This window comes from Pongo abelii, chromosome 15, assembly GCF_028885655.2.
Source record: "Pongo abelii isolate AG06213 chromosome 15, NHGRI_mPonAbe1-v2.0_pri, whole genome shotgun sequence".
Classification (NCBI taxonomy): Eukaryota; Metazoa; Chordata; class Mammalia; order Primates; family Hominidae; genus Pongo; species Pongo abelii.
In genome coordinates this window covers 85265051-85280556 of record NC_072000.2, presented here as the reverse complement: position 1 = coordinate 85280556, position 15506 = coordinate 85265051, and the positions used below count along the sequence as shown (strand labels likewise).

The 15506-nt window shown below is 37.7% G+C and overlaps 1 protein-coding gene and 1 pseudogene across 2 annotated transcripts in view; one reads left to right on the top strand and one right to left on the bottom strand.

Moving 5' to 3' along the window:
• The window catches only part of TSHR (thyroid stimulating hormone receptor), a 151369-nt gene that overhangs the window by 92639 nt on the left and 43224 nt on the right, over positions 1–15506 (bottom strand). The gene's annotated exons all lie outside the window — the stretch shown is intronic.
• Positions 11314–13491, top strand: LOC112131879 (large ribosomal subunit protein uL22-like; annotated as a pseudogene).

Below are 15506 nucleotides of genomic sequence, written 5' to 3'. Positions count from 1 at the left end.
AACTCAACTCAATAGCAAGAAAACAAATAACCCATTAAAAATTGGCAAAGGACCTGGAAACACTCCTCAAAAAAGACATACAGAAATACAAATAGCCAACAGAAACATTTAAAAATGCTCAACCTCATTAATCAACAGGGAAACACAAATCAAAACCGTAGTGAGAGATCACCTCACATCTGTTGGGATGGTTGTCAACACAAAGACAAGAGATAAATGTTGGTGAAGGTGTGGAGAAAATGGAACACTTGTAGACTGTTGGTAGGATTGCAAATTGGTACAGCCACTGTGGAAAACAGAATGGAAGCCCCTGAAAAACTTAAAAATAGAACCACCATATGATTCAGCAATCCCTCTTATGGGCATATATTCAAAGAAATGAAATCAGTATGTCAAAGAGATATCTGCATTCTCATGTTCATTGCAGCATTATTCACAATAGTCAAGATTTGGAATCAGCAAAAGTGTCCATCTACACATGAATGGATTTTTTTAAAGTGGCATATATACACAATAAAATACTACTCAGCCTTAAAAAAGAAAGAAATCCTGTCATTTGCAACAACATGGATGAAACTAGAGGATGTTATGTTAAGTGAAATTGGCCATGTACATAAAGACAAATACCGCATGATCTCACTTATATGCAGAATCTAAAAAAATTGAACTACAGAAGCAGAGAGTAGAATGATGGTTACTGGTGGGGAGTGGGGGGATGAGGGGTTGGGGAAATGTTGGTGAAGGGATACAAAATTTCGGTTAGGAGGAATAAGTTTAAGATATCTATTGTACAACATGGTAACTGTAGTTAGTAACATTGTGTGCTTGTAAATTTCTAAGACAGCAGATTTTAAGTGCTCTCACCACAAAAAAATGATGAGTATGTAAGGTAATGCATATGTAAATTAGCAGCATTTAGCTATTCTACGATATACACATATTTCAGAGCATCATGTTGTACACCATAAATACGTATATTTATTTGTCAATTTAAAAAATTAAAAAATTTTTAAAGAAGTGATATTCACATGCTGGATATAGAACACATATCTAATATTGTAACTATATTTGGTTAAAACAAACCAAAACTCTTGCCCATCTTGAAAATTATGCATTAGAAATTTAATATAAAATGTTAAGTGGACAGTAATTACTTTTGCCCCTCCTTTTGTTCCCCCTTGCCACAAAACATAATTATCATTTTCCATTCAACTAGCCAACTTCTTTGTCAGCCTTAGGTTTACAGAGGAATTTTTCAAAGAAACTTTCTAGATACAGTGTAAAACTTCATGGCAAGAAAACTCAATGCTTATTTAGAGTTTCTCAAAAGGATTTAGGTTGTTTGCAAAGTCCAATTTCTATGGTTCAAAAAATAACACGTGGCTTAGTGAGGTTTTGAGTTTATATCAAAACTCTGATCATGATCCTAATACTCAGAATCAGACCATTTCTGTATTCACACCACATAAACAGATTCTAAGAACTCTATCCCTGATACTCAAATCACCAGCCCATGGAATTGAAATGAAAATAAGAATCAGGTGAAGGTTTATTTTTAAGAAACATTCAATCCAAAATAAAGTTAAACTTAAAGCATAAATTCTGTTCTTCTGGACACTCTTGAGTTTCTCACTGCCATCACAGTTGGCCAAAACTATCTGCATGAAGAACCAAGGCTTTGGAAGGCATTTAGGAAATAACTTTCTGAGACTGTATTCTGCTAACATACCATGACTAATAGCTGCAGGAACTATAGTCAGGTCTCTAAGTTATTTTATGCCTCCTACTTGGTGTGGGAATTCTAGGACAAAGTCTGTTAGCATTGGTTTGGTTGCCATTCTGCTCCCATTCAATGAAATTGTGGCAAACAAGGCATGTTAAAGAGTCTGGTAGCATTGACCATACAGTGCCATTGTTCAATCAAACTCTCAGGGTTTGTACTGACAGGTCCAGGGGAAAGCCAAACCTGAGATGGAGAAGGGGTGAAATTGGGGAAGGAATCTACTGAAGGCTATTACTACATTTCAGGCACTCTACTCATCTGTTTGCATATATTATCTCATTCATTTTCTTTTATATCCCCTAGATACAAATTTCCCACCATTCTGGATTCTGACACCCAACAGAAAGACTGTTATTTGGCATCATGTGAATTAGCCAGGAGACCTCTAATTTCCAGCCATTTCCTCTGGTCTGACCCCTAAACTCAGCTCATCTGGTTTCTCGTTTCTGAGGGGACAAACACTTCCCAAAAGGCAGACCCTCTAGGCTTCTGAGGAGACCGTCCCTGACATTGTTTTTACTTCAAGACTACAAGCGAATGAAAAACAGCTCCCTCTCACAAGAGGGCTGGAGCTCTTGATACAGAACACATCTCCAACTGGCTTTTGGACTAAAATAACTGAACCAACAAGATATTTTAGAGGTGATTATTTGTTGCATTTCTCAAATTACGATGAATTTTATAGACCCATATCTCATAGATATATCTGTCTTAATCCTAAATTAGGGATTAGTACACTTTTTTTTTTCCACAAATCATTTTAAGGGTGGAAATAATCCCATAAATCCCATCACCCCATAAGGTTAACTCATCAAAATCCTTTCGTCGAGGACTAGGATTATACTCTATCCCAAATCAAGCCAAGTAAATATAGATGATGCCAGACCACTAAACAATGTTTTCTAGAACTCTAAAAGTGCAGAGTAAATATCCCTCCTTGGGCCACATGTGTGGTCTGGTATGAAGAAAGAGCTTTGGAGGATGGAATATAAGCACTAATGCTCACTGGCTGTGGGGTCCAGGTGAGTCACTTACACTCCCAGGAAGTCAGTGCCCAATGTCATGAGAACTTACTAAAGCCCATGGCTCATAACAGAGTATGGTGGACAATAAAGAGTAGCTGTAAATTTTTATTGGCTGGAAAACTCTTAGAGAACAGAGCATGTGTATTTATCTTTGTAGTTCATCATAATGGCACGTACAAATCCTTTATAAACATCTGTTTATTGGGGAAAAAACCTACTTATATGTCTCAAAAATTGTGTACATCTGTTAAGATTTTCCTTGTAAAAACTAGATAGGAAAAAACTTTTATTATTTATTTATTTATTTTGAGACAGAGTCTCACTCTGTGGCCAGTCTGGAGTGCAGTGGCGTGATCTCGGCTCACTGCAATCTCCGCAGGAGAAAACACTTAATTCATATTTTCCAGGGGACTTTTTAATGTAATTAAAACAGAAAAATAAACTTTTTCCCAGTAGTTACTACATATGACTAAAAATTATAATTACTATTCCTTTTAGGCCATAAATATTGTACCATAATTTTTAAAACCTGATGAACTAGTATAAAAACTGGTTCGAAAAAACTAATAAAATAGATAAACACCTAGCAAAATTGATCAGGTGAAAGAAAAGAGAAAGCACAATACATAATTGTATTGGGAATGAAAAAGAAGCTACAACTATAAATACTGTACAAATTTGAAAAAATAACTTAAAGGAATACTGTGAATAGCTTTATCTTCAAAGCTTTTAAAAATTAAAAGAAACTGATGTATCCAAAAAATATAAATGACCAAAATAGAAATAGCAAAGCCTGAACAGACAACTAATAATTGAATAAATTATTTATTTTTGTCTATCTTTTTTCCCTGTCCCTGAAAAAGCACCAGCCGGAATGGTTTTACAATTTACCAAACTTTCAAAAAACTGATAGTTTTTTTCTTAATCAATTTCAGAAAAAAAAAGAAAGAAGAAAAGGAGGGAAGAAAGGAAGGAAGGGAAGGAAAATGAGAAGTGCTTCAATTCATTTTATGAAGCTAGTACAATCTTGACACCAAAACTGGGCCTGGATAGTACAAGAAAGGAAAAACCCAACTCAATCATGTTAGTTCCTAGCTCCAGCTAATTGAATGCTGTCATCTAGACCTTTGACTCTCAAGAGAGTGACAGCAAGATATAAGAACAGTGGAGAAGTTTTTCTGGTAGCTATGGAAGTGAGAACATGATGGAATTAGTGCTGAGTACCAAGAAGCAGTGATGTCCGTAGTGGAGTTCTCAGCAGCGACCTAAAGAATCAGATTTACCCAACTTCAGTTTAAGATAGTTGGGGTGAGTTTCTGTTACCTCCAAATCTAAATATTGACTGATACATCTTACATGTACATCTTTTGGCCATATACCAAAAAATATAGCAAATTTCATATTTAATAGGGAAACTCTAGAAGTATTGTCTTTAAGGTTAAGAAGACAGAATGTTGCTATTCAACATTGTACTGGGGTTTCTAATGAATGCAATAAGACAAAAAATAGGAATTAATTTTGAAAAGGGCGAAAAAATGTTATTTTTATATATTTTCCTGTAGGGAAAAGCAAGAGAGTTAAGCAGTGTTGCTGCATATAAAGATTAATGTACAACCATCATAGTGCTCAACCAGCAAAAAAATCATTTAGAAAATGTAAATTTAAAAAGCTCATTAAAAAATAAAAACAAAAACTATAATATAGTTAAAAATAAATGAAACTCATACAAGATCTCAGTTGAGAAAATTATTAGAGCTGATTGAAAGACAAAATGAAAAGAAACTAGACATATATATGGCTGTTCCAAAATTTAAATTATCTATAGAATAAAACATTACATAAACAAAGTTAAATGACTAGTATATAACTTCTTAGTCAACACATATTTAAAAAATTAAATTAAAAGGCAAGTGATAAACTGGGAAGAGATATTTACTAGTTGCATACCAAAGCATTAATACCCAAGATATATAAAGAACTCTTATGAAGCAATAAAAAGATAAGGCAATAAATAATTTACAGAAAAAGACGGTAAAGTGAAACAAGAAAAAGCATGAAAAATGCTCAATCTCAGTAATCATCAGGAAAATGAGAGCAAGAAGAATACTTATCAAATTGGTAAATATTTAAAATGTCTGAGGATATGGTGAGGATATTTGGAAATAGAAATTTTCATTTACTTGGGAGTGAATTCTGCTACAATCACTCCAAAGAGTAATTTGGAAATATCTGGTAGAATTGAAGTTAACTATGTCTTCCAACCCAACACGTCCTCATCTAGGTATACACTCCCCGCAAAACTGGCACAGTGGACGTATACAAGAATACACAAGGATGTTCAGTCTAGCAACTTTTGCAAGACTCAACGTTGTGGAACAACTTAAAGCTCATCATAGGGGAAATGGATAAACAAATTCTGATTTATTTACATGACAAAATACTAGATAGCCAAAAATATAAACTAGACTACACGCATCAACATTAATTTCTCTTGAATTCACATATGGAGTCAAGAAAATAAACTATAGAATGATACACAAAATATGATACAGTTTAAATAAAATGTTAAATACAAAACACAGTCCTATGGCATTTGTGGTTGTGGGCAGATATGATAAAACAAAGAGTAAAATGCACATCAACTGGCAGCACACTGATAACCCCTGAGGAAGAAAGAGAACGAACATGAAAAAAGAGGAACTCCAGTATGATGTTTTATTTTTTAAAAACACAATGATTACTTTTCTTGGAGGTGGGCACATAGGGGTATTTGTTATAGTACACTGTGTATCTTTGTGCATTTTAAATATTCCATAATAACAAAACTGCAATTAATATGCAATGTAGCCAGTATATGGATCAACGTGGTCTACAAACCAAATGATGATACTGACAAACGTTTCGCCAACTTGGAAACCCTAGAAACTTCATTTTAAAAGATCTTATACATAGGACAAATCATTTGTTTCCTTTTCCACAAATGAAGAGGACATAAAAGCATGATTACATTGACATGATTTTAAAAATCTGAGACTATTGAAGCTATTTTTTAGCTGGTTATTATTAATACTGAAGCTATTATTAGCTGAAGAGTAAAGAATCACTCTCTTTGAATTAACACTGTAGACCTCTCCTTTAAAAATGTGGGTGTTTTGACAATGTAATCGAGTTTAATGTGGGTTTAAATTTTATTTAAATTAGCCAGTAAGCAAGAAAATTGTGTGTCTTGTTTGAAGACTGTTTATGGGTAAAATACAATTTCATATTGTATGGGTACATTGCTATATATCAAGGACAGATAAACTTTTATAATCATTAAAAAGGAAATCCTGTTAAAAGAACAACAAATCAATGTTCTGGTTATTTAAAGAGAAAAATTTCCATTATTCATACAGTAATTGGAAACTTTTAAGAATTTCTTAAGGAGGGTATGTTTCAAACTGGTGCAGGAAATTAGAAGTTGGATAAAAAACAGCTAGCAATTCTTCACATTTTAAGGATAATTCACATAGATAAAGCTTAAAGACCTTAATTTCCTTTTGAAATTCATTTATTTTGCCTTATTTTACATATTTATATTGGTAGAATCTCAATGCATGCACTATATGCTAGAATAAGAAATGTAAACTACCTAGAGTTCGCGTCCAAGATAAAATTTCTAGTACATATTACCTGTTGGTTCTAGAAAATGGTCTACAAAGCCAGGCGCAGTGGCTCATGCCTGTAATCCCAGCACTTTGGGAGGCCAAGGTGGGCAGATCACAAAGTTAGGAGATGGAGACCATCCTGGCTAACAAGGTGAAACCCCGTCTCTACTAAAAATACAAAAAATTAGCCAGGTGTGGTGGGGGGTGCCTGTAGTCCCAGCTACTTGGGAGGCTGAGGCAGGAGAATGGCGTGAACCCGGGAAGTGGAGCTTGCAGTGAGCCGAGATCACGCCACTGCACTCCAGCCTGGGCAACACAGTCAGACTCCATCTCAAAAAAAAAAAAAAAAAAAGAAAGAAAGAAAATGGTCTACGAGTTTGTGTTTGAAGTAACTGATCAGCAATCAACAAAATTATTGAGTATTGCTTTATGACCAACAGTGTCATCATCATCAGTGTTCTTAGGTGAAGAATAGACATACCCCTCCTCTCCAACCCTCCACAAGTTTTCAGAATTGAGTCTGGACACAGTGAGCTGTCCCAGGCTGATCAATACATAATATGAATGCCAACTTGCAAAAAAGTAGATCATTAAATTGCTACATTCACAATGGTTTTTTGTAGTCCCTCTGTTCAGAAAGAGTGCTAAGATGGTTAAAACTAAGGGTTTGAACCTAAGTGATCCTGCTCTCTCACCCCGTTCTGTGAATACAGATTTCCTTTTCAATCAGGACAGTACTTCTCATTGATTATAAGGAACAAACTCGAGATGACTTAGAAATGGACTAATCCAGTCCTGCTGTTTTACAAATAACATATGTGAAGTCCTATAACTTCCCATTCTGTAAGTGTGAATACAGTATGGAAAGGAGGAGATAAGAGTAATGTTATGGGAGAAAGTGGAGAAACCTGATAAACAGCATCTCAGCCAGGTGATCAATGTCAACCACATCAGTAATAGGACATGTTGATAGTATGAACCCTTGATACGAAGTGATGAGAATGACATTTCACCTTGCTGGTCTTCTTCCCTAAAACTCATAACGCCAGTCTATTAATGAGAAAAAAAGAGACAAATCCCAATTGAGGGATGTTCTGCAAAATATCTGGCCAGTACTCCTCAGAACTCTCAGGGTCATCAATCACAAGAAAACTGTAAGACTGTCAGAGTCTAGAGTTGCTCAGGGAGACCTGATGACTGTCTTAGTCTACTGGCACAGCAAAATACCACAGACTGAATGGCTTAAGCAGCAGACATTGATTTCTCACAGTTTTGGAGGCTGGAAAGTCTAAGATCAAGGTGTCAGTATAAATCAAGCTCTGGTTTCTCTTCCTCTTCTTCTAGGACACTAATCCTCATGACCTCATATAAATCTAATTCCCTCCAAAGACCCCATCTCCAGATAGCATCACATTAGGGTTAGAACTTCAACATGAATTTTGAGAGGATGCAAACATTTAAATACATAACAGTGACAAAATGTAATGTGGTATCCTGGATAGCATCTGGGACTGAAAAAGTTTGTTAGGTGAAAATGAAGGAAATCTAAATAAGATATGGACTTCAGTTAATAATAATGTATCAATATTTGTTTATTGATTGTGATAAATATATCATACTAATGTAAAGCATCAATAATAAGGTGTTAGGGGCTAACTTGTGTCCCCATCCTAATTTATATATTGGAGTCCTAACCCCAGTACCTCAGAAAGTGACTATATTTGGGGCCAGGAACGTTAACTCACGCCTGTAATCCCAGCACCTTGGGAGACCGAGGCGGGCAGATCACGAGGTCAGGAGATGGAGACCATCCTGGCCAACATGGTGAAACCCCATCTCTACTAAAAAAATACAAAAATTAGCTGGGCATGGTGGAGCGTGCCTGTAATCCCAGCTGCTCGGGAGGCTGAGGCAGGAGAATTGCTTGAACCAGGGAGTCAGAGGTTGCAGTGAGCCAAGATTGCACCACCGCACTCTAGCCTGGTGACAGAGCAAGACTCAGATTAAAAAAAAAAAATTGACTATGTTTGGAAATAGGACCCTTAAAGACGTAATTTAGTTAAAATGAGGTCATTAGGGTGGGCCCTAATCCAATATGACTGGTGTCCTTGATAAGAAGAGGAGACCAGGACAGAGACAAAACACAGACATGAGACAACCATGTGAGAACACAGCAAGAAGGAGGCCATGGGCAAGACAAGGAGAGAGGCCCCAGAAAAGCTTCTTGATCTTGGTCACACCTTGATCTTGGACTTGTAGCCTCCAGAACTGAGAGAAAATACTGTTGTTGTTTAAGCCACCCAGTCTGTGGGGCTTTGTGACAGCAGCCTTAGCAAGCAAATACATAGGGGAAAATGCATGTAAAGGATATGGGACATACCCGGACCATCTTCACAACTTTTTTTAAAACCTAGAACTGTTCTAAAACAGAAAGTTTATTTTAAAGGCATGAAGCCCAAAGAGGTTAAGCAAGGTAAGATAATACATGAGTCAAAAATACCATTGTGAAGCCCAGTTATGCCTCTTACTGTGTGGGCAAGTCATTTACTCTCTTTAAGATTTTGCTCATTTATGATATAAAATTAAGGGCTAGTACCAGCCATGCTTACTTCATAGGGTTTGTATCATATCAGTGGAATTAATATTAAATACATGCAAAAGCAATTTAATCAAAGGACCTGTTATTATTAAATGTTTTGTTCAAGGCCCATCGCTATTTTAGGCAGAGGTCAAATTATTTAGAACTTTTATCTGCTGTTAATCCAGTCCTCCTTTCATCACTCCTTACTGACATCATACCCGAAAACTTCAGTAGCTCCGCGGTTCCAAGAACACATTAGTCAGATTATAACCTGTGGTGGCAGTCCACTTTCCTAATTAGAATTAGCCATCTCAAAACTGCAAATGCTTGTCTTGAATGGCATCCTAGGGGATATGACATTCAGACAACACCACAGCTTGAGAAGCAACCCTGTGAACAATATTGATTGTGGATCAATATTTTTCCTATATATGAAAGAAAATATGTTTTTCTACTAAGTATGATACTTTATGGCAGGTATCCAAAATACAGTATCCAAGGTAATACACTGGGAGGTGCAGAAAAAATATTATAACTTTTTCTTATAGTTTTTAAAATTCATGCTTTTTGAATTTATGTTTTTGTGTGTGTGTTTTATAATTTACATGGTATATTATACAGTAATATGCGCCTATAAAGTATGCATAAATACACATATATTTCAGAGTGCCAATATATTTTAGAGTGCTGATTGAGAGTACACACACAGAGATACACGCGCGTGTGCACACACACACACACACACACACACACACAAAGGCTTCAGTCCCCTTCATGAGAAGGCAGGAGAAACAGGACCAGTGCATAGACAAGTACAAATTGGATTTGTAGTCTTTTTCCCTTAAATATTATAGGAGAGAAAAGGAGCATATTTTCATCTCCAGAGATGTTTTCAAACTATAGGCTCTGCTACATATTGGTTAAGTGCCTTGCAATAATCACTCAATCTCTTTATGCCCCGGTTCCCTCATCCTTAAGGTAGGGATCCTAACAGTGCCTTCCTCATATTATATTTCCCAGCTAGGAGAGAAATGAGGAGAAAACCATGAGTATCCAAGGATGGAAACTTTCTTAATCGAAAGGCCTGTGGGGCATCCTGCTCAGACATATCTTTTTCCTTGTTTAAATAAACCATGAATGTGACTTCCAGTATTTCCGAGTCAGCAAATCAAAGAGTGAGGGGCAGGCTATTGTGACAGACTTTGTGGAGTGAGCTGGCAGCAATGACCATGGTGGTTGCTGGGACCATTGTGACCAGGAAACAGGGTAACTGGAGAGGCACATAAACTGGGACCAGTACCACTGCTACCCGTCTGCTACCTAACTGTCTTTGGTAAAGAAACAGATTTTTGTATACGTTGCTACAGATGGGCATTTGCCTGATGAAAGGGAGTATGGAGGACACTCCAGGCAAGGGGAATAGTGTGTGCAGTGTCAATGGAGGTGTGAAAATACATGGAGCGTTAAGGGCTTTTGAGGGTTCCAAGTTCATGTAAATGTGAGTGCCAAATCAGTGAACCGTGCTTATTTTAGCCACAGCTGTGTGCTTTATGTATAGTACATGTCTAAGAAATATTCAGTATTGTCTTGATAACTGAGTAGAACATACAAGAGATATCAGAATCACCTTCTTGGGAGCATTGTCTTTGGCAGATTACGATCCCTGCCTTTAAGGATTTTGGTACACAACCTCTGAAGTGTTATCTATTGACCCACTGTTACAGACATAGCGGGGTCGGGAGTGGGGAGACGAGTAAAGTGCTATTATTTGAGGTCAGGGTGTTTTAAACTGCAAATTGTAACCCATTGGTAGATTGTAAAATCAATTTAGGGTATCATAACCATAATTTTAGAAAAATGAAATGAAATAAAATAGAACACAGATGTACATAAACATGTCTATATCCCAGGGCACAATGTAAAATATATTTTATACCATGGGTTATGGGCAAAAAGGTCAAGCCACTGGTCTACATGATAGTTAGTACAAGCCCTTAGTAAATCAGTAGGCAGGTTCTGGCGGGATTTAGTGACTGATTGAATGTGGAAGTTAAAGATGAATGAGGATTCAACATTTCTGGCCTAAGCTAGTAGGTGAAGTGTGCAATGCCATTAAAGCTGAGATTAAAAATGAAAAAACATACATGTTGTGAGATTATTTTGGGGGCTGGAATGGGGTTTAGGGGCAGGATGTCAGGGAGAAGATCATACACTTCGTTGGGATATGTTACATTCGAGATTCCTACAGGTCATCCAAGTGGAGATGGATCTGTGAAAATGGTTTTCTATTCACTCGACCCAGAAAACCCCTCAAAATCAGGCAAATCAAGAGTTTCAAATTGTTGTGTTTCCTTTAAGAACACTTGTGAAACTGCCCAGGCCATCAAGGGTGTGCCTATATGAAAAGCCACCAAGTATCCGAAAGATGTCATTTCACAGAAACAGGGTGCACCATTCCGAGATTACAGTGGGGGAGTTGGTAGTGCCCAGGCCAAGCAGTGGGGCTGGACACAGGAGGCAAATAGGAAATGTAGTCTGAAGCAGGAGGAAGAGGTCAGGGCTAATGATAAAATGTGGCAGTCATTATTGTCCAGGTGATAGCTGACGCTTTAAATTGGATGAGATTTTTCTAAGGAGCATGTGTACTGTACAAAAAGGACAAAGGATGAAACAGGTGGGGAGGTCAACCTTTAATGAGCCAGTCACCGGAGCAGTAGAATGAAAGTGAAGTAGAAGGAGAACCGAGTCTATTTGTCACAGAAATATTATATGTTGCAGAAATATCAGCACAAAAGAAACTAAACAGCAGTCTTTTAAACTGGCAGTTAAGAGGCATTAGGGACCTTAATGAGAGAAATTACCACGGAGTTGAGAAATAGCATAGCAAACCAGATTTCAGCCAGTTGAAGAGTAGTCAATGGTAACTAATGACGAATGGTTTTCTGTTTATGGCATGAGTGGAAGAAAATGGATAGAGGGTTAACTATGGAGGGAATAGGGCGAAGAGCAAGGATTTTATAATTGGGACATTAGGTAACATTTTTGGGTAGAGTGAAGGATTAAGGTTGATGATAATAGCAAACCTATAGTGCTTACTATGTGCTAGAGATTACTCTAAGCACTTTACATGGATTAACTCAATTAAATCTTCACAACATTGAGATAGGTAATACTATTATCCCTATTTTACAAATGGGGAAAGTGAAGCACAGACGGGTTAAGTAAATAGAGCAAAATCACACACAACTGATATTAGAGATAGGATTTGAATTCAGCTCGGGTTACCAGAGTCTATGCTCTTTTACACTTAGCTGGAAAGAGAAAGATGCAGGAAAACAGGAAATAAAGGGCTATAATCCCTTACCCAGAAAATTTGGGGCCAGATGTATTTCAGAATTCAAAAATTTTCAGATTTTAGAAAGGTGATATATATATGTTTGATTATACTCAAGCAGGATCTGGGGCTGTACTTTGAAACAAACACATTGATAATTGATATTTTTGTAGTAAGTATGTGAGTAAATAAAGATGATATCACCTCATGTCAGTTTGGGCCAAATTCTACTGCAATGTAGGTTGCCAAAACATTTCAGTGTTCAGAGCTGTTTGAATTTTGGACTTGTGTTTAAGGAACTGTGTTTCTGCAATAGCCAAGTGTGTCTTAGAAGGGGAGGAAGAAAAATGAATGAAGGTGAAAGATTGGCCTTGGGAAGGGTTGAGAACATCTGTTTCTTTGTGAAAAGAGAGAGCAGGCAAAAGCAAGATCAAGAAAGTTAGTCCCACTCTTCCCCTAAGTGGCCTGAGGTGATCTGTGAAAATAGTTTTCTATTCACTCGACCCAGAAAACCCCTCAAAATCAGGCAAATCAAGAGTTTCAAATAGTTGTGTTTCCTTTAAGAACACTCGTGAAACTGCCCAGGCCAACAAGGGTGTGCCTATACGAAAAGCCACCAAGTATCTGAAAGACGTCACTTCACAGAAACAGCGTGTACCATTCCGACATTACAATGGGGGCATTGGTAGTGCCCAGGCCAAGCAGTGGGGCTGGACACAGGGTTGGTGGCCCAAAATGAGTGCTGAATTTTTGCTGCACATGTTTATAAACGCTGAGAGAAATGCTGAACTTAAGGGTGTAGATGTAGATTCTCTGATCATTGAGCATACCCAGGTGAATAAAGCACCTAAGATTTGCTACTAGCCTTATAGAGCTCATGGTCAGATTAACCCATGCATGTACTCTCCCTGCCACATCAAGATGATCCTTACTGAAAAGGAACAAATTGTTCCTAAACCTGAAGAGGAGCAACCTGGAACGATTGTTCCTTTTCAGTAAGGATTCAGTAAGTTTCTTTTGTGCTGATATTTCTGCAACATATGATATTTCTGTCGTACAGAAGGAAAAAAAAGATATCTCAGAAGAAACTGAGGAAACAAAAACTTATGGCATGGGAATAAATTTAGCATAAAATAAATGCAATTAAGAGTTAGAAAAAGTTAGTTCCCAACTTCTCACTCCCAACTCCCACAAAGAAGCCCTGTTCTGTGTTCTCATCAAAGGTCAGATGTCAGACCTACCTCACCATCTTTCCCTTAAGGCCTAGAATAAACTGTCCTTGCTTTTCCTTGAAAAGTTGGTGCATTTTACTCAGCCCACAAGTAGCATCTGCAGGTGATTCTGCCTTTCCCTGCCAGCTGTGAGACAAAATGGGAGAGAAATTGAGAGGCAGAGGCTGCCACTGGAGAGATCCTTTATAGACCCCACTTCCCTTTTGCAACTAGCAATATTCACCTCTTAATTAATCCATTAGCTACCCAGCAGGGGAAAAACAAACCTTAGAAAACTGTTAAAGCATTGGAGAGTGCTTAAGGGATAAGTGAAACAAAACTGGAAGATTTTGTCATGACCTCTGAGGAAGAGAGAATAGGAGGAGAGAGAGAGAATGAGTATGAAGAGGCTATGAATCAGGCTGACGTGGAGGGAAAGAGAGAATGAGAGTCCGACTGGGACCCATGAAGACTGAGGAGTATACCCCAATGACAGGCAAGCTTTCTTCCAGAAGCTCTGTAGCATCTATCACTGTGTCTTATCTTCCCAGCCACCACCAGATTCAGGCCACAAGGATCCCAGTTTTCTTTATTCAGCAGATGTGGGGCCGGGGATCCTTAACTCAATTGGATAGGAGAGTAAAAGCATGAAAATATTCCTGGTGTTCCCAGCAGTGATCCTGGTCATCCGAATCCAGAAAAACATTGTTAAACATCGTGCTAGATGTCAAAATATTTCTAGTGGTGCTTATGGTACATGTTAAGTTAAAGAACCTGAAATGACATCCTGGTTTGCAACTGATTTCTGGGGTGGTATTACAATGTCAGTTGTCTTAGGAGTTAAAAATTTTGGCCTGGTGCAGTGGCTCACGCCTGTAATCCCAGCACTTTGAGAGGCCAAGGTGGGTGGATTGCCTGAGCTCAGGAGTTCGAGACCAGCATGGGAAACATGGGGAAATCCTGTCTCTACTAAAATACAAAAAATTAGCCAGGTGTGGTGGCATGTGCCTGTAGTCCCAGCTACTCGGGAGTCTGAGGCTGGAGAATCGCTTGAACCCGGGAGACGGAAGTTGCAGTGAGCTGAGATTACACCACTGCACTCCAGCCTGGGTGACAGAGCGAGACTCTGTCTCAAAAAAAAAACTGTAGTCTTCCCCCAAAATTTAATACTTATGTGAAATACATTCCAAACAACTGACTTCTGCAGTGTATCCCTGTAAGTTGGAGATTGCTTGTTTTTATATTCCTTTGCCAAAGTTACTAAAATTACTGGTGTAACAGAAATCAAAAATAATATATTCTTTTGACTCAACAGCATGGCAGCATCTTCAAATCCAGAGCTTGATTTTAGAGTCAATATGACTTCACTGGGCATTTTCCAGACCCAAATAGAGTGAGTTGGCAAGTCATCCTATCTGGCAATGTTAATGGAAAAAAAATCCACTTTTAGCTTTATAATTAAAATAGCCCTGTATAGTTTAATTATCAGTGTGAATTGCAGCACAGGTGAAATACTGATCAAACCTGCTAATGTTACAAAACTGACAGAAAGAGCAAATATGTTAGATAATACACACTAACATTTTGATCTTCCACCTCCTCAAGCTCCATCATCCAAAATGGGAGCGATTTGGAGGATCATGTTGTATACAGAATGGAGGAAAATCCTGGAATGTTTAACCTAGAAGAAAAAAGACTTTTTAGTGGTGAAGAGGAGGAAAGTCTTTAAGTACAAATGATTACTTCTGATTTGGTCCATGAGGGCTCTGGTGAACATATCTAAGACTAATGTTGGGAGATTTTCTCCAATATGAAAAAGAATAACAGAATTCTTCAAAAATGAGATAGTAAGCTCTTTTTACCCTATGTATTCAAAAGATGAATATCGTGAATCAGGTATAGGAGATTCTTACACTGGATGTGAG